The sequence below is a fragment of the Mercenaria mercenaria genome, chromosome 16 (assembly GCF_021730395.1).
Source record: "Mercenaria mercenaria strain notata chromosome 16, MADL_Memer_1, whole genome shotgun sequence".
In the NCBI taxonomy this organism is placed as follows: domain Eukaryota; kingdom Metazoa; phylum Mollusca; class Bivalvia; order Venerida; family Veneridae; genus Mercenaria; species Mercenaria mercenaria.
In genome coordinates this window covers 67,057,021-67,078,587 of record NC_069376.1, presented here as the reverse complement: position 1 = coordinate 67,078,587, position 21,567 = coordinate 67,057,021, and the positions used below count along the sequence as shown (strand labels likewise).

Below are 21,567 nucleotides of genomic sequence, written 5' to 3'. Positions count from 1 at the left end.
ATAAAATTTGGCGTTTGGGTTTTTTCTTACTCCGAATGGATTTTTTTGTTAAGTGGGATATTAAACAAAAACATAATCCGCGCACATTTTGTCTCGCCTCTTTGACTGATTCTAGTAAACGCATCTATGTAGGGGCCAATACCGCTGTAGCTCCTTATAAATACTTTGACTTAATAACACATCTAAATCTACTGGCGTTTATAAACATACATGAAGAGTATGTAATATAAGTAAAATGCATATACATAGCTGCCCATGAAAGTACAATATATATTCAATTATGATCAAAACAATAGTAAGTAGTAATTGCCATGGACAAACTTCTTTCACAAACATTCGACACATATTAACACTGTACAGTTTAACACAACAAATTTTATAAATTCGCTTTGTATAATGTTTTCTCATTCCGCGATTTAAGTCATTCTCTGTGCTAACCAAATCATCGAATGTTACAAGGCTATAATATTCTTTTTGTCCCAAATGTTACAGGAAAGCTCAATATTCCACATCATCATTCACTAACAGTCTGAGAAAATTAAACCGATATCTGTTCTATTGCAATCAACAGCTCAAAAACTGTTAAATGTATTACAACATGTTCTGGCATTTTGAAATGTTGATACAAAACGCTCATGTGCAAGTAATTGACTGTAACAACTTTCCCTCGCGGCTGGAAATTATGAGAAATTTCTCCACAGCTTATTTGATAAAAGTCATAGCTTTCTTCTGGTATAATAGCTTTAGGCTCAAAAGTAGGAAATAAGATAAATTCTTTGAGCGAAATACAATAATGATATATCATGACGTATATGCACATTTTGTCTTCCTTCAAATTACTGTGTAATTATTTGTCTATGGAGAAATAGGCTTTAACATGTACAAATTATTGTTACGCTGGACAAGTTTAATAATCTATACGTAAGTTTGGAACAGAAAATGCAGAGCTTGTTGTAGCCCTCAAACAGACGGCCTACTCCTCCGCGGACGATTGGCTAAGGCTGATGGCATCGAATCACTTGTCTCTCACCGGTGTGAGTAGAATGCTTCCGTTCGGTACATTTAAAAACTATGTTACTATGACACAACTACCTTTCTCTAACTGACTTACTAAATATTTGATATAAGTTATATAGCAATATAATGACGTAATTTTAAGCACTCAAGCTGATATGTTTTGATAAAGCAGCATGTTTATCAATTCATTCACAGGTGGAATTAAATGTTAGCCTTGTTTAATACCTCATTATGTTTAGATAAGTACTGTAATATACAAATAATCTAAATATAAGTCCGACGATAAATATTTCCACTAAGGTATGGAGTTTAACAATGTAATTATTTACAATAAAACTAGATGATTATTCACAAAAAAATCTACATGACTAAAATGCGTTTTAGATATAAATGAATATACATACAAGTACGTCATGAAACTCCACGAGACAAACCGGAAATGGGTAGGGGCCATGGAATAGTTTATTTGAAAAATTAAAAAAAAATAATAAAAACCCACTTGTGAGAATTGTCAGGTGAGGTTACAGCAACTAAAAGGCTAGGAAAATCGATAATTATAATAAGTATTCTTTTACATTACACAAATTGTGTAGTTCTATTAACATCTACTTCTTTTATTGAGAAAACGTACTCGGATCACAATATAAAACGGGTCCTTGTATAATAATAATAATAATAATTCAGATAGTGTGATGTATTGTTAAATGCAGAAATAATGTCTGTCTGGGTATCTGGTGCATGTGATCTATTTCATAACAATAAAAAAACAAATCTGCGACAAGGGGTGCACAATATGTTCTTAGGATAATATCAATTACTTGCAAGATGACTTCTGTCTAATTGCTGGTTTTTAAACTTTAAAAAATCAAAATACGCAAAGAGTTTTCGGATAGCAACATCGGAAAAATCTTTACTTTTCTTTTAGACACTTAATCCATTTCTAGGCATATGGTTTTGGCGTTCGGATGAGTGGTTAAAAACCACAAGTCCCCAATTAGTTTCGTGTGTAAAGGTGAATCAAATGACTTGTAAGAACAATGTAAGTGGCTCTATCCAAAATAGTATCAAAACTCTATTCGGTTAAGGCATATACAACCCTCCTTAATCTTCTAAAATACATGTATGTGATATATGTATGTTACTGTGTAGAATATTTGCATTTTTGTGCGTGAACGTTCGCATCCTACTGGACATGACGTCATTTATATTATATGTTATATATTTCTGATGAAGACATAAAAGCTGAAACAAAAAAGAAAAGTTTTTAATCGATAGGTTGTTTACCAGATATAAAGAATTTCGTACAGACATCCAGTAACATCCGTGGAAATTACAAGATATCTGTTCCGTTTCATTCAACAGTATAATGGGACGCACACAAAGCGTTTTGAATGCTACTGTAGTTAATTTAGAAAGTGCCTAAGTGGGTTTTGCAACCGCGGCTGAAAATTGGAGAAATAATAAATACGGTAGAGTTTATTGATATGAAAATAGAAATTTTATACAATTATAATGAATTGAGGACATAAAAGTATGAAGTATCGTAAAATTCTTAATAAGAAAAAAATTAACCATCTGTCTAAAGTTATATTTCGCAATGTTTATTTGTTCACGTTACTACGTACAGTGCCTCATGTTCGTCATCAGTTAACAGGTCAAGCATATCTTGCATCTGCTCATATTGGTGGGTAAAGTAGTCCTAATAAAATGTTTAAGAAGATAGTTTGGAAGCACGTAGACAAGCAAAATGATAGCAGACTTGGTTTGACTGAGCCTGTTAATGAGAACTACTGAAATGAGCAACATTCTTACTAAAACATTCTGTAGCAGTACCAGGAATCAATTAGAATATAAATGAGGAACTATAAACTACTAGTAGTTAATGTCTTACATAGATCTTGTCATACAGATCTATAGAACCGATAGAGCACGTAACGACAGCTGCAAATACTTAGCAATACAAAGTAATAGATGATTAAACATGCCTTTACATTGTTTCATAAGTACTGTTATATTGCGTTATGAAGACATGTTCAAGTGCTTAGTTCACCAAATGGTTGCACACCGCGTTATGTACTGAAGTGACAACGAATATCGCATTCTACACATACTGCCATCGCGAGTTTGACATGTCGAATAAGCGGCTAAATATGCATACACTGACAGGTTCCACGCTTTGTTTTATTTAACCTGACATTCATGTCCATATTTTTTTGCTGGATGTTTATTTTGTTTTATGGATTGATTGTGAGAAAAGTATCCCATAACCGTTTACTTTTTTTCTAACATTTAAGCCGAGTGTCTTTTGAGATTTACCGTTCAAATATTCTGAGATTGTTTAGCCCCTGTCGCTTTTATTGAAACCAGAAATTCGAATCATACATTCATTAATTTCACAAAAAAATATTCATTTGCTTGAATCCTTACAAATGTAATAATCACAAATACCAAGAGAATATAATTTAAAATCCATCTACGGATTCTGTTCAGAAAATCGAACGGGCTAGAAATAGGAAACTGTCCGCTGTCACGTAAAGGTAGTGCAAGACAAGAGACGATAAAAAGATAATACAGACAAGTACTTATTCAAAATAAGGACTATAAAGAAACATAATTTTCACAAAAGTACAGACTACTTACAAACATTCTAGTACAGCACTCGGGCAACACTTCAAATGTGTTAAGTTTATTAAGGATAAGGAAATCTATCTTTTATTTCAAAATTGATTTTTTACTGATAACTTCACCTGCATATTTGCTTATTCATTCTGAAAACACAGAAATCAGTGCTCATCTTCCTTCGTTTACATTTCGTGCACAAATGTATCAGAAACTCGTCATCAGTTCATTATATAATATTCTTAATTACTGTGTTAATTACTGTGTTTAGTTTATACCAATTTATTTTGGCTCGATTGTGATGAATGCTTCAAAAAAAATTGCATCACGGTTAAGTCTGTTTCCTGGAAAAACAGCATTGGTGACATAGGAGAAGACGTGATCGTGACACAGGTGGGACTCGAACCCACGGCCCTCGTGTTGAACCGCTGACATCTTAACCACCAGACCACCGCTCCCCTTAATAAGAGAACATCAAAATACTTTCATTGCCGCCTCAGACATATCAAACCCATTTAATATGCTTGTTTCTTCAACTGAGATTTCTACAAAATATAACCAGCAAATGATAACGCCAATTTGATACATTTTTTCATTCTATCTTCCAGAAAATAACTGTGTAATCTACCACTCTGAATTTATGTACTGAATGACATTTAGCTGATAAAGGTTTGTCTGCAACGTTCATAGGTTTGTTCACAATAACATCATGCGAAGTATTGTAGAACTTTCTGATAAAGCAGCATGATAATAATTTCGTTTACAGGTGGTATTTACTGAGAGTTCTAGTTAATAGTTTATTATATCCGGATGTGTGATATAAGAATCATCTAATTTCATACATTAAAAGTGTTCACCAACGCAATAACCTTAAGGTGCGGAGTCTATAGATACAAGGTCATACAATACAATATGATAAAACTGATGATATCAAATCTATACTGTAAACGACGATTGTGCATAAAAATGTGCAACACTGTAACCATGTCAGGCAGCAACACTGTAACCATGTCAGGCAGCACCACAGGTTAGAAAATGATTACATAATGCAAATATAGCTGCGTAAAATAACAGAATTGTTAATTGGGTAAAATTAAAAGAAAAGATTTAAAAATGACGCGCTAAAACATGTACAACGACACTTCTGTGTTATGGACACAATGGTGCAGCATAAATCTGTTTAAAAGGGAAATATGCAGATTAGGCTTACTATATGTAATCAATACAAGTGTAAATGTCACAACTGGTCATAATTGCCTATGACAATGTTCCATGGGTTAAAATAAAATGGATGATACTGCGAATTCATTTTTGTTAGGTTTAACTTCACACTGACACATTTATAGCCCGTATGGAGACTTTCAAGCTTTTGACGTTGGAGGAAGACGCAAAATGCTGATTCGTGCATTATTTCAGGCACTTAGGTAGAACAATCTACCTTCCGTAAACCAGCTAGATGGCACATGTCAGAATTCTTCACCCAAGTCGGGTTTTTGGCCCAGTGCAATGAGGGCAAGAGAATGGAAGTCAGCAACATTAATCATTTTGCCACAGAGCTCCTCCCTCCTTTTAAATTAGCCGAAATTTAGAATCACTATCAAAACATGTGGCCAATATATATTTACGAATCACTATTTCTAGAGTAACATTTATTGTCTTTTCAGCTGATATACACGACAATCGATGAACTAGGAAAATGTCACTCAAATTATTTGCATGAACGTCCCATGTTTAACTTACATCTTATTTAAAGACGCTCGCTACAAATTCGTAATTTTTTTTCTCAATAATAGATTTTGATAAAATGTTTGTATTAAAAGATCATGTTATGATGTATTGAAAAATGAAATAAAAATACTAGGTCACCAGCTTTGTTTCAATTTGATTTGCCCCTAGATATGGTGCTATTTTTAACATTTTTCAAAATTTCTATACTTCTAAAATATATTTCAGTAAAGTACAATAACCAGCATAAATTTGATATCGAAGCATTTTATAACAGAAAACAATATATCTATTTGAAACATGCTCAGAGAAATCAAAAGAAAATTATTATGGTTTTGTAAAGAAAGGAATACATGTTCAGCAGACCCAAGGACTATTTTTGCATATTTTTGTCAATTTTAAGTTGGTAGTTCTGCTATTTTATCGAGTTTCACATAATAGAATTTAATCAAACTCTGCACATACCTTTGGTTATGTCTACCTAATCTAAAACAAAAAGAAAATTGATAGGTCACCATATTAGATTTCGCTTAAATCAAATTACAACGAGGTGGGGTGGTGCGGGCATTTATACAACGCAGGTTGGTACGAAATACTCTTTCAGTGTTTGAGCAATTGACTTAGACGGTTGCTTAAACTGAATTCCTAATACAAGATTAATTCAGTATTTTCCAAGAAGCAGACTAGAGTGTGATTCGAAGTCGTTTCAAGGTTTTCTTTTAAATGATGCCTCAAACGCAGTAAAGTAAGAACTTTTTCACTTGTGACTTCAAATACGAGAACAAATACAAATGAACATTTTTGACAGAGGTATCTATGTATTTCACAGGTAGTAAAATGTAGCAAATACGTTATAGTCGGTACTGGAAACTAAGTCATTATGAGACATGAGCGGCCTATAGCTTTCGTTAAAGGGTCAAGTTTTTAATAGTAAAAGGTGTTTTTGCCTATCTTTTTATTTATAATATATATCAAAATACATTTCTGAACGTTATAACGAACAAGTTTAACTGCTCCGGCAAACCTTGCATCTGCTATATCCTACATTAAATACTGAGTATCGAGTGTGTAGGCATATCCTACATGAAATGTCAAGTACAGAGTGTATAGGCATATCCTACATTTAATGTCGAGTATGTATTTAATGTGCAGGCATATCCTACATTAAATGCCGATTGTCCAATGCGTAGACATATCCTATATAAAATAGGCATATCCTACATTTAATGTCGAGTATTCAATGTGCAGGCATATCCTACATTAAATGTCGACTGTCCAATGCGTAGACATAACCTATATAAAATAGGCATATCCTACATTTAATGTCGAGTATTCAATGTGCAGGCATATCCTATATTAAATGTCGATTGTCCAATGCGTAGATATATCCTATATAAAATAGGCATATCCTACATTAAATGTCGAGTATCGTTTACATGTGGACATATCCTACATTTGATGTCGTGGATCTTATGGATGGTCATCTCTAACATCAAAAACCGAGTATTTTATGAGTGAGCATAATTATCCTGAATTAAACGCAAGGTATCTTATGGATGGGCATATCATACATCAAATGCCGAGTATCATATGCCTGTGCATACCCTACATCAAATTTCGAGTGTCGCATGGGTGGGCATATCCCACATAAAATGTATCATAATTAAATATTAATTGAAATACAAGTATTGAATTATTAATGTGTAATATAAATCCTAACAAAACAAACCATAAAATGTATAGACAGCGGAAAGGCAGCTGCACATACTTATAGCAATACAAAGTAATCTGTAGTAAAACAACTTTTCATCGCTTCATAAGTAGTATCACACCGTCGTGTGAAGGGCTTATATCGGTTGTGTATGTCGTATTTTTACAGCATTCTCAAGCAAATCTGCAAGTCATGGAATTTTTTTTATTTATTTATTTTTTTATTTATTTTTTTTTTGGGGGGGTGGGGGTTTACGCCGTTTTCAACAGTATTTCAGTTATGTAACGGCGGGCAGTTAACCTAACCCGTGTTCCTGAATTCTGTACCAGTACAAACCTGTTCTCCGCAAGTAACTGCCAACTTCCCCACATGAATTATTAGAGGTGGGGGAGGAATGATTTCAGTCACAATGTCTTTTATTAAATCGTCACGGAGAACATACGCTCCGCCCGGGGATCGAACTCGCGACTCCGCGATCCGTAGACCAACGCTCTCCCTACTGAGCTAAGCGGGCGGTCGTAAGTCATGGAAATAGAATAGATATAGAATACACACACGGGTATAGCGATCCAGAGACTGTAAATTCAGACAATTTTTGAAAACAATGACGCCATGTAAACATTTCCATCGTGTCATTAACAATGACGTCATGCAAACATTTCTACAAGAGTTTCTGTTTACGATATCGCTCCAGGTAAATGATAGCTCATTTTATACTGCATGATATCCGGATTTGTGATATTAAAATTATTTGATTTCATAGATTAAAAGATGCCTTCAACGAACCAGCGTTTAATCACGTATTCTAGTCAGAAAGCCGATGAAACTGGATGATAGTTCACTTTGGTAACAAATCTACATTGTAAAATTTATAATCTGAACGTGAATGAAGTTTTTTGATATGTTAACACGTCAGGCAAGTCCACAGGTGGAAAATGATAACATAGTTTAAAACTCTTAAAATTCTAAAGTTTATGTAAAATATAAAAAAAAAAGTTCATTTAGTGAATAGGTCTTTGAACTGAACTTCCGGGTCATATAAAACTGTGATTGCCATTAAAGTGTTTTAAGAATAGGAAATATTCTAAGACCATTGGATAATAACAGGTCATTTACTCTGTGTAAACATATTTACCAAGCAGTAAACAACTCGAATTAGGCTTGCGATCACAACTGCTGATTATTGTATATTAATGAACCTGGATTATCCTTTCATTAACTCTGATGCAAAACAACAGCACATGTCAATTGTTGTGTGATCACTACATAGATATCGTTAATTTTACAAATAGTGACACTAAATGCAAAACAATAGTTGATGGAACGGAATCTAGAGTTTGCAATGAAATGCCTTTTGTCTTGTACAACAAAATAGTATCCGTTACAAATAACAATGTCCTTTATAATTGTATACGCTTGTTGTTGTCTGCGTTTATCAGTCTCCGTTAATGGAGTCTACATATCGTAGCTACAAAATTGATATTATTTATTCAAAACATAGACTAGAAGGTAAATATCAAAGAAGCTCAGACCTAGTGGGCTTATTAACAGCCTTTCATGGAGTCCTCCATCCATCCCGTCAGGTAAAAGAAAACAGGAATGCGTACTTTCCAACTATAGAAGGGTGGAACACCAAATAGGCCGTATGTCTCAAAACAATTCAGCCATTACCTCTTTTAATGAAAGTTTAGCATGTGTAAATGTTGAGTTCTGCTCAACCCAGATCTAGAGGGCGTGGACGGTAGCATGCATTTTAACTACCGTCCATGAACAGGCTCAATCAAACCGAGCGCCTGCAACATGTTCGTTTTTGTTGTATTGAGCGACCTGTGGAGTTTCCACTTTTTCTATTTTAATAACTCGACCAAGTCTGATCCTACTTTGCTCGGTTACGGTCTAGTTTCCAAATATATTCCATAGTATTTTTGAGAAAGGTACACCTTAAAGGGCACTTCAAGCACGAAAAAACACATACTTACTTAAAATTGGTAAGATAGGGCTTTGACGCACTATTTGTGTATATGTACAGGAGATATATTAAAAAGAGCTCTGATATTTCGACATGTTAACATACGGATCGTCTTAGCGAAAGCTCATGTACAAGTAAATGTCTATTTTTTCTTTTCCTAGCGACTGTAAATTATGGGATACATTACACAAGCTTATTAGGTGTAAGTCATTCATATAAGACCATAATGGATTTATGGCCCAAACGTAGGAAATGAGATATATTCCCTCTGGTAGGAAAATATAATCAATCGTGAATGATAGTTCTCATTTTTAGCAGGATTTAGTGTTTCGCATATTACTTTGTCTTTATTTAGGATAATCTAAACTTTATTAAAAGAGAAATATGTAGGAAGAGACACGTAGAAATATCCATGCGTGTTATTAAAGTAAACTAATTCAGCAAATGAATCATTTAAAAACTGATATACTAAGGCAATTTTAGTTTATGCCCAACTTAAACCGAGTGTCCTGTTTTTTATTAATAGAGAACTTGTGGCTTACAATGAATAGGACTCCAAAGTCTTTATACTTAAGAAAAAAAGATGTTTCAAGAAGATTTATCTCTCTATATATACACACACAAATATCAGCAGCGCAACGGTCTGTTCCATATCATTCATTGTTGAATATACAATGTTGAACTAACATTTAATTTTGTAAAAACATACATCAATAAAAACACCTAACTGGTGGCTAATTGTTTCGCATACAACTATCGAAAAAACAGCAGAGCCTGTGTCGGGAGTATATCTAGTTCTGATTTTACTACTTCCTGCATTTTTCTACAACACAAATCAATTTGGATTAGAAGCCGGTAAAATATTAACTATGTTTAAAAATAAGCCAAACGGATCAAATTTCAGCCAAAATTGTGAAGACGATTTATCATTAAATACACATATTTAATCAGTATTAAGTTTATCAAGATTACAAAAGTTCATGATGTGTATGGCCCTCTTGTCATTTCTCGTAATACTGAACTTGCATAGTCAAAACAAAACTGGAGAAGAAAGAAGAAAGAAAGAAAAAATAAGTTAACGAACAAAAAGCTACAATATCAATGCAAAATTGGTAAAAAAAGAAAACGTTTCCTTTCTTCAAAATGAACTCGAGGTTAAGTGTTTAACGAGTAAAATGTCTGAGTCCGACCAGGTTGATAATTAATGGTATATTTTGTTTACTATTATAGTTCCTTTAAGCGAAAACGTAAATTGAGCTGGTCTGTAAACACGTTCCCGTAATATGGACTTTTTTTATTTAATTTTTGGTCAGCGTCCTATATACTTGCAAATTTTTATTTTGTATAGTTTTACTAGTATCTCATTCTGTAAACATCAGATGGCAGAAAATTGATCAAGATATCCAGATCCGAAAAGGCAGTTTTCCTTAGTACTATGACTGGGATTATAAAAAAAAACATTATATTTTCTATCTCTTTCATAATGTAAATATGATAGATCCTTGTGATACGGTTCAATATTTTTATATGAACGTACAGATAATTCAGTTTGATTGTACCATTGTACGTAATAACTGGTTACCACGGTATGTCCGGCTTGCAATCGTCACAATTACATCAGAATTACGTTTGTTATAATACATTTATCACACAATTACCACATATGTAAAACAGTTACATAAGTACATAGAGTGAACGGTTCAATACTGATATAACAACATATCCTGACATTATCCTACAAAAGATGTACTGAAATATGATAAAAGCTTGCCTGATTCTTGTGGGTTTCCCTCGATTGTAATAACATTGCAAATTCCGTATATTTATAGATTGTATCGCTCTGTGTTTTTAGGAGTAATTAAATGTTATCCGATGAGAAATGACCAGGGACAAAGGGACAGTTAATGAGTTTTGGCACGAGATAATAACTAATGTGCAACAAACTAAATGTTAATCCAAATTACAATGGTGCTGGCGCCAGGAACTGTGATTTGAAAGATTTAGCTATCTAGCAATGCAACTATCACGTACTCGCAGTGAAATAAAATTGTAATCTTGCATATCACTAAGCTTCGCAAATAATGGTCGAAAAACGATTTTGCAGATTGCAAAGATTATGGCAGAAACACAATCTGATGGAATGAGATCCTTGCCTTACAGTTAAACTTCCCACGAAGTCCTACAATATCTGGTCAATTAGATAGTCGCAATTTTACATAACAAATTTTCCAAAGTATATTTCAAATCATACATTGTACTATGTTACTGGTGTCAAGTATATGACTAGTTCAAAAGTACAATTGACCAATTATATTATTCTTATTGGGATACTATTTGATACCACGTCTACTGTTTTACAAGCTGTACAATATTCATATTTTAATGAAAAAGCAATGTATTTTTCAGTCGATTACTATGTTTATCATTAGTAATTATGTGTGCTTAACATTAACAAATATCTATAATAAAATCTATCTATGGGACCCAAGATTTCCATTCCTGCTGTTAACACAACGGCCTGTTGTAAACTAAAATACTCCGTGTTTTTTTTATTAACATTTCCTTTCTTGTTTAAGCATTCATTATGTTTAAGAAACTGTCATTGCCTTAAGGTAATGCATTGCCCCTAGAACTCTAGCAGGAAATACCTGAAGTCACATCAATATATGATAATAATGTGTGAATGCACGCGGTTTCATGAAGCAGTTTACATTACAGTTGTACATAGCAATGTTATTTGCCTACTCAATCTATGTTCCATCATCTAAACCTCTTGAAAGAAGCACTTCCAACAATAAACTATCCAGTTAACATGTTGGCACTTGGTTAAATTAAGCTATTTATTTCACATTTGTACACATTATAATAACACCCTACTCGCGAGGCAACGTAAATGTGTTATGCTTCAACACGTATTGTCATATATTGCAGTAAACCTGTGCAAGCCTCTGTGAAAGGTTTGGTATGCAAATATATATATTACCCTCAACAATTTGCTCGGCTACATGTAGTATATATATATTTATCATACCTCACATAAATGTCCAATGCAAATTTCCCATCAGTTTAACTTGAATAATATATCATATTCCCAAGTGATTTTATATCACATGCGCAAAATCGTTATTTTCAATTTCTGCGCATGTGATATGATCCAAAATTTCATATTACATGCGCAACAGCGTTATTTTGTTTTTCTGCGCATGTGATATTATTTTTTCATATCAACCGTTGAGAGATTGATACTTCTGCATTGATTAAAAGAGTAAGTCGATAAATTTTCAGACGAGGTGCTTATATAATAATACATCAGGATTAAATTACCCTTTTCTGCTGCTCTTGCATGTGCGAACACGGCCGAATTTTGTTTTCATGCTACGTGCAAAATATTTCGAAAACAATTTTTCATCAAATATTGAATCGAAACTACTATAATAAGTTTGGAAATGATCTAAGAAAATGAGCGCTCACACTTACATGTTTCGTTTAGAAAAAAAAAGAAAGTTATCGCCGTTTTCCGAACGCTACTGATTGACACAATGTTAAAATATTAGAATAAATATAGTATGTAAACGTCTCGATTAAATCTATCAAAAAGTCTTATTACATGGCAAAGTCGCCACAAATTATAAGTGCTAACAAGAAAAGACTTTTTAATTCTGTCTTCTTTATTTGGTTAGTAATTACTCTTTAATGTTAAATAAATTACTATGTTGATTTTCCAGTTAATACTTTGACTCTTATAATCTTTCGGTATAATAAAATAAATATTGCATTCCTGAGAGGGTGATATAAAAAATGTTCACCGCTCGAAATATGGCGCCTCGGTCAATATTCATATATCTCGCGGTGAACATTTTTCATATCACCCTCTCAGGAATGCAATATTTATATAATATATACTTCTACTTTTACATTTCAATATTGTTTGTAACGCTGATATATCAAGTTTCTTATAGGGTATGCCTCTCGAAGTCAGAATTGTTTCTTATAGAAGATGCCTCTCGAAGTCATATTTGTCGAATCTTAGTAAATTAACATTTCTCTAAATATCGTTACGTGATAAGGTATCTTGTCATCGTGCTCTTGTTGAAGATACATGTATACAATTTAATGTCACTCAATTAAAACTATTATTAATTACAATAATATTCCACTTGTTTACGACTATCAGTGTGCAGTAATATTGTTTTGTTTGATATATTACTTTGTTGAAAGAAAGATTCTAGAATCATCTAATTTAGAAACCAGATATTGCGTCTGGCAGTTAATTTCAAAATATACGGAACACTGAAACACAATTTTTTTTTCATCTTGAATAAATGTGGGAACACAATCCTACAATGAATTGCCGAGTTTCCAATATGTTCCTCAGTCTACATCAAACCAGCATTTTACAAATATACAAACATTGCGAAAATACTTAAGGGATTACAACGAAGAGAGACTTATATAGTTTCTTTCCCACTACATGTCATATTATTCAGCGACGTCCAGTAAACTGTCTGTGCTCCGAGTCCAACAATGTTGATTATCTCCTTCGAATGAAAATGGAATGTGGGATTTCCACTTGAGTTTGTCTGAACATCCGTTCCCGTAATAATATTAATAATGTAGTGTTTCTTTAATTTTCGGTCAGAGCTTTATTGGCAAATAGTTAGGCTGTGAATATAAGACAGAAGAAAGTTGATCAAGATATCCAGATCATATTATGACGAATGCATAAGTAGTTTTCCTTAGCAATATGATTGGGTTTCTATATTTTCCGTCTCTTTCATAATGTAAATATAAAAGATCCTTCTGATACGGTATATGAACGTACAGATAAAACATTAATGATAGTTCAGTACGATTGTGCGTAATAATTGGTTCCCATGGAATGGCCGGTTTGCATTCGTCACAATTACATCCGAATAATGTCGGTTTCGGGAGTAGTTAATACATTATCACACCATTACCTTATTTGTAAAAAGTTGCTCACTAAATGTTTGCTTATGTAAACTTATTCCTACCTTATACATAGAGTGAACATTTCAATATTGACATAACAACAGATCCTGACATTTTCCTATAATAGATGCACTGAAATATGTTACCTGCTTACCTGTTATTTTTTTTTTGTAACTTTTTTTTTTTGATGTTTTTTTTTTTTTGCTTTGGAATAGCTGCAATTTATAAGACCATAAAATTACAATCTACACCATATTCATCTATTGTAATAACATTGCTAATTCAAAATTGTGACGCTTTGTGGTCTTTTAATTACAAGGAAAACCCAATGGCATGCAGACAACATGCTTCAGTTATCTGTAGTAATTAAATGTTATCCGTTTGGTTACGACCAGGGACAAAGGGACAATTAATGCGTTTTAGCACGAGATAATAACTAATGTGCAGCAAACTAAATGTTAATCCTCGTAACAATGGTGTTGGCACCAGGAAATGTGATTGAAAGATTTAGCTAGAATGCAACACGCCGTGATGTAAAATATACTTTCACAAAATATGGTGTAGTTGAGGATGGAAACGCAATTTTGCATTTTACAAAGATTATGGTATAAAAACAATCTGATAGAGTGAGATCATTGCTTTAACAAAAATTAATCTCCCATCTCTGGTCAATTAGATAGTCACAATTTTACATAATAAATTTTCCACGGCATATTTGAGATCACACTATGTAACTGTTGCCGAGTATATGATCAAGAATTGGTTGAATTAAGCCATGTATTTGGCATTTGTACACAATATAATAACACTCTTCTCGTGAAACAACGTAAATTACTTATGTTTCAATATTTATTGTTATATATTGCAGTAAACATGTGCAGCGGCCTCCGTGAATGGTTTGGTATGCGAATATTTATATTACACTCAACGTATAATTTCACTTATATTTTATTTCAATATTGTTTGTAGTGCTGATATATAAAGTTACTTTTAGTATATGCTTCAGGAAGTCAGTTTTGTTGAATATTTAACCCTTAGCCTGCTGCAGGCGAATTTAACAGCCTTTGCAAACAGCTTGGAACCAGATCAGACGCCGATTAAATCGGCGTCTGATCAGGTTCCAAGCTGTTTGCTACTCTGACAATATTTCTTCCAGTTTTGGAGCAAATTGAATGAACTTTACAATTTTAGCAGACGACATTTCCAGCAGACGACAATTTATCTAGCATGCTTAACATTTCTCTAAATTACTAATATGATAAGACTTCTTGCTATCGTGCTCTCGATGCAGATATAACATTTAATGTTACTGTATACTATAATAATTATCCGCTAGTGTAAGACTGTCAGTGTGCCGTAATATTGTTTTGTTCGATACATTGCTTTGTTAAAAGAAAGATTCTAGAATTATCTAATGTAGAAACCAGTTTTTGCGTCTGGCAGTTAACTTCAGAATATACGGAATACTGAAACACAAAATTGTACCTTGAATAAATGTGGGAACACAATCCGACAATAAATTGCCGAGTTTCCAATTCGTTCTTCAGTTAAGTTTCCGAAATCTACATCAAACCAGCATTTTACAAATATACAAACATTGCGAAAACACTAAATAAATGTGGGAACACAATCCGACAATAAATTGCCGAGTTTCCAATTCGTTCTTCAGTTAAGTTTCCGAAATCTACATCAAACCAGCATTTTACAAATATACAAACATTGCAAAAATACTTAAGGGATTACAACGAAGAGAGACTTATATAGTTTCTTTTCCACTACATGTCATATTATTCAGCGACGTCCAGTAAACTGTCTGTGCTCCGAGTCCAACAATGTTGATTATCTCCTTCGAATGAAAATGGAATGTGGAATTTCCACTTGAGTTTGTCTGAACACCCGTTCCCGTAATAATATTAATAATTAGTTTTTCTTTAATTCTAGGTCGGAATTCTGTATATTGGCAAATTGTTATTTTGTATATCTCATTTTGTAAATATAAGACAGAAGATTGATCAAGATATCCAGATCATATTATGACAAATGCATATGTAATTTTCCTTAGTAATACGATTGGGATTCTATATTTTCTGCCTCTTCAATAATGTTAATATGATAGATCCTTGTGATACGGGTTCAATATCTTTATATGAACATACAGATAAAACGTCAATGATAACCACTGTGCGTAATAACTTGTTACCATGGAATGGCCGGCTTGCATTCGTCACAATTACATCAGAATAAAGTCGGTTTCGAGAGTAGCTCTAGTTAATACATTATCACACCATTAACACATATGTTGCTCACTAAATGGTTGCTTATGTAAACTTGTTCCTACCTTATATAAAGAGTGGAATATATAGAGTGAACGGTTCAATATTGCTATAAGAACAAATCCTGACATTTTCCTATAAAAGATGCATTGAAATATGGCACCAGTTTGCATATGTTTTTACATTTGTTTTTCTTTTATTGTGTTGTTTCTCTTTTCATGTTTTGTTTTTCTTTTCGTTTTTTTGTTTTGTTGCTTTTTGCTTGTTTGTTTGTTGTTTTCTCCTTTTTTTTTTTGCTTTGAAACAGCTACAATTTCATAAAGCCATACAATTACAATCTACACCATATATATCGATTGTAATAACATTGCTAATTCAAAATTGTGACGCTCTGTTGTCTTTTAATTACATGTGCAAGGAAAACCCACGCAGACAACATGCTCCAGTTATCTGTAGTAATTAAATGTTATCCGTTGTGATATGACCAGGAACAAAGGGACAATAAATGAGATTTAGCACGAGATAATAGCTAATGTGCAACAAACTAAATGTTAATCTTCGTAACAATGGTGTTAGCGCCAGAAAATGTGATTGAAAGATTTAGCTAGAAATGCAACTCGCCATGATGTAAGATATAATTTAGCTTCACAAAATCTGGTGTTGTTGAGGATGGAAACGCGATTTTGCAGTTTACAAAGATTATGGTATCAACATAGTCTGACAGAGTGAGATCATTGCTTTAACAATTAATATCATATCTCTGTCAATTAGATAGTCGTAATTTTACATAATAAAATTTCCAAAGTATATTTGAGATCACACTATGTAACTGGTGTCGAGTATATGATCAAGAATTGACCAGTTATATTATTCTTATTGGGACGATATTTGATACCAGGTCTACAGTTTTAGATACAATTAATTAGCATCTTGTCTTGAATTTTGTATAGTATTCATATTTTAGTAAAACGGGAATGCACATTTTAGTCGATTACTATGCTTATAATTATTAAGTATGTGTGTTTACCATGAACAAATATCTATATTTATATCTATCTAAGGGACCCAAAAATTTCCATCCCTCCTAACAGAACGGCCTGTTGTACTCTAGAATATTCCGTGTAATGTCTTACATTTCCTGTCTTGTTTAAGCATTCATTTGATATCTTAATATCACACCACGGAAAGTTATCTTAAATATTTAAGAAGATGTCATTGCCTTACAATAATGTATTGCCCCTAGAACTCTCGAAAGGAATTCTTGACGTCACATCTATATATGTAAATAATGTGTGTGATGCACTTGGCTAAAGGAAGCAGTTTACATCACATATTTACATTATGTGCCTTCTCAATGTATGCTCCAGCGTGTATACCTCTTGAAAAAAAGCACTTTCAACAATACATAATCATGTTTACATGCTGGCACTTGGTTGAATTAAGCCATTCATTTCGCTTTTGTACACATTATAATAACACTCTACTCGTGAAACAACGCAAAGGACTTATGTTTCAATATTTATTGTTATATATTGCAGTAAACCTGTACAGCGGCCTCCATGAATGGTTTGGTATTCAAATATTTATATTACACTCAACGTAAAATTTTACTTCTATTTTATTTCAATATTGTTTGTAGTGCTGATGTATAAAGTTTCTTATAGTGTATGTTTCAGAAAGTCAGATTTGTTGAACAGTATAGTAACTTAACATTTCTCTAAATTACGTAATATAATAAGATATCATGCTATCGTGCTCTTGATGCAGATATAACATTTGATATTGGTCAGTCAAAACTATTGTATATTATAATAATTATCCACTAGTTTAAGACTGTCAGTGTGCTGTAATATTGTTTTGTTTGATATACTGCTTTGTTGAAAGAAAGATTCTAGAATTATCTAATCTAAAAACCAGTTACTTCGTCTGGCAGTCAACTTCAAAATATACGGAAAACAATACTGAAACAAACAAAAAAAAACAACCCTGAAAAATAGAAAAATAGATGTGGAAACACAACCCAACACCAAACAACTGCCATGAATTGCTGAGTTTCCAATTCGTTCTTCTGTTTAGTTTAAACACATTAAATCTATAATCTACATCAAATTACCATTTTACAAATATACAAACGTTACGAAAGTGCGAAAGGGATTAGAACGAAGGAAAACTTATATTGTCCCTTTCCCACAACAAGACATTTCAATATATTGCTGATGACTGTTATGTTAGAGGTTTATCAAGAGTTGATTTAAATAAAAGAAGTAGAAAAAGATAACATAAAGAGTATTTGTTTGTGGATTAAGAAGGACAAAATGGTACAATTCCAAGTTTTAAAAAAGAGTACTTACTCTTAAGTTTAATATTTTTTTCAAATTCATTTTGCTTTTCACGAAGTTACTAAAGAAAGAGTTGTACGTTCTAGAATTTTCCATCTAGATAGGAACCTAGACAACTCACATAGTATTATTTCTCAGAACTGCGAACTGAACAGTATGTTTTTAAGGGTTTTTTAAAATGTAAGGTATTCATGATCAGACCACAACCTATCTAAATGCATTGCTTGTTTAAATTCAAACATTTCCATGGAAATGATATGATAATAAAAGTTATGTTGAAATTTACCGTGCGAATAGTAATGTATCGGGCGCATCTGTCAAGATGACGTCATAATATTTTAACACGGGTCCGCACGTTAACCGTTGATCATCGCAGAATACCTCTTTCTTTGTTTAAATGATAAATAAATCAGGTCATGTTAAAATAATGTATATAGAATATTAATTTCTCCCCTTTGACATTGATACATAAATAGTACACCATAATTACATCTTTTGAAAAAAACAAAACTCACTAATAAATTATTAATTTACAAAACTGCTTATTTAAAGGAAGAAATATACGTCTAAAAATTTGTTTAATTATACCTTTCCTACAGGCTAAAACATGTAGGTAGACATAACGATACAATAATATAAATGAAACTAAATTGCGCCTAAAATTGGACTATAACTCCTGGCGCGTTATTATTTTGTTTTCCATAGAGAATTTAACTTATTTCCTTTTTGCGCCATAAATCCATTATCTAAAATACACCAGCTCTCGTCAAAATATGTTTTTGTCGTATTCTCGGAATTTGCAGTCTCAGGGGAAAGATGTTAGTGTCAATTCCTTGCACAGGAGTTTCACCTAAACACTTTATGTGTTAGCATTTCAAAATGTCAGTGCGTGTCACAATACGTTTAAACATTTTGATCTGTTGTTTGAAACAGAACAGACTTCATGTTTTCCACTCTTTAAGATGATTCTGTAAAACGTTGCATAAAGGAATATTTCACACATCATTTGAGAAAATTACAAAGCCTTCTAAAACTAAACCATTATAGAGACTTTTGATTCTAAAATCGAAATTGCTTCTCTTACTTTCAGAGAATGCGTTTTCTCTTAAATGTCCACTCAACTTGCCCATAATGATCGATCATCCCAGGTAAATAAAAGATCAGATGTCGTTAATAGATGTTTTAAAATTATGAGTTTGAAAAAGATATTGGTAAACAGAATTGAATAGTTTTTTAGTTTAAATTTAAATAGACAAAACAAACATCATATTTATTGTAAATAGCTGCAAACTATCAATTTACTAACTTCCTTCATTTTGAACATTAGCGTCAGTTTGACATTCAAGATCGTGATCACCGACTTCAATTTATCACTTTGCACAACGAACATTCAATTAAGTTTTAGCTGACCCCCGTATTTCTAGAATTTACGTTTCGTGGTGGCAATTAAACCAGGCATCCGAAGATGATTGCTTTTAAGAAAACGTCCCTAATGCGGGGATGTACATGACTATTTGAGTGCAAAAACAGCGTTTAAAATGAAACCGTAAACGTTGACAAAAACACTCATACCAGTAAGTCGGCTTGTAAAATCTGCCATCGGCCTTCCTTGCTGTGTGACTGTGAACAATAACTAGTCAGTAGCTCAGTGAAACACCAAATTATCAAGATTATTTCTAATTGTAGGTTCCTTATATATTTTAACATTTTCAAATTGGTCAATGGTAATTAACTTCTGGTCAATGGTCATGAAATATTAATGAAGTAATAAAATTTAGATACTGTTTAATGAGTTTTATTTATTTTCTTTTTATCACTAAGTGGTTCCTTTGCTAAGTACTTCAGCAATGAAAGTGATATAAACGTGAAGCCAAACTTAAGTTCTACATATACATTCATGACTACAATAACTGATTATTCAATTTATTTATCGCATCGGTTATCTTATTCAGTTATGCCGATTATTTTGTTTGAATATCTCACCGGTTTGCCCATCACTAAAGATCATATCACTGAACGGTATAGTATTGCAAAGTTTCTACATTTACAAAAGAAAAACAGAAACTCAGGCATGTCTTATGGGATCAAAATAGCTGCTTTGTCTGAACCCTAATCTGCATATATCAGCAAAAACATATTAAAAAAACAACAGGCCCATTGTAATGTTACACTCTACATAGATATTAAGGATATATTGCATGTTTACGTATACAAAGAACAAAAACTATATAGTACTTTGACATTTTGGTGGTTATTTTAATAACATGCTAATAATTTATTTATGACATCAAACATAAATCTGACACAATGAGAAAACAATACATCATCAGATAGTTAGCTGAAATTTATTCGAAAACATAAATGAATGATTTGCCATGAAAGAAACCATGCAACGGAATGTTGAGATAGATGTGCAGTTTTTGGCATTCTACCTGTTTGCATCCCTTATCAGTTAATATCTAAATGAAAATCAACAGAAATTGCCATTCATCAAGATAATATCAAGTTCTCTGTAATCTTGAATGGCGAACACTGCCGCAAACAAAACAACAAAGTGCAGAGCTATTATGAACTAAGATGTTTCGATCTTTCAGTGAAACAAAAATTATCCTCTATATAAAGTGTAATCAAGTAGTTTTTACTGGCAATATCCATCTGTTTTAAGGTTTAAAGTCACGTTTTACATGAAAAATGAGCAACAAATCATCACCACTTACAAAACAAAGGAGATGGTAACATCGTAACTTCGTAACGTTGGCAATTGCAGGACTATGAATTCTAGAGAAATGGGAGGAAAAAATATTAAACCTTTACAAGATAACGTCTCACAAAGTACTGCATGCGTTGAAAATTAAAACCTATGAATTAACGAAAAACGTTACACTACCCGTAAAAAGTAGATCAGATCTGGTAATTGTTCAACGTATACTTACACAGTGTCTAGGGCTCCAATAACAGGACCTA

General features: G+C 32.8%; 1 protein-coding gene across 5 annotated transcripts in view; it reads right to left on the bottom strand.

Annotated features, from left to right (window-relative positions):
• LOC123539603 (two pore potassium channel protein sup-9-like) overlaps positions 1–21,567 on the bottom strand; it is a 113,836-nt gene that overhangs the window by 38,074 nt on the left and 54,195 nt on the right. The window lies entirely within an intron of this gene.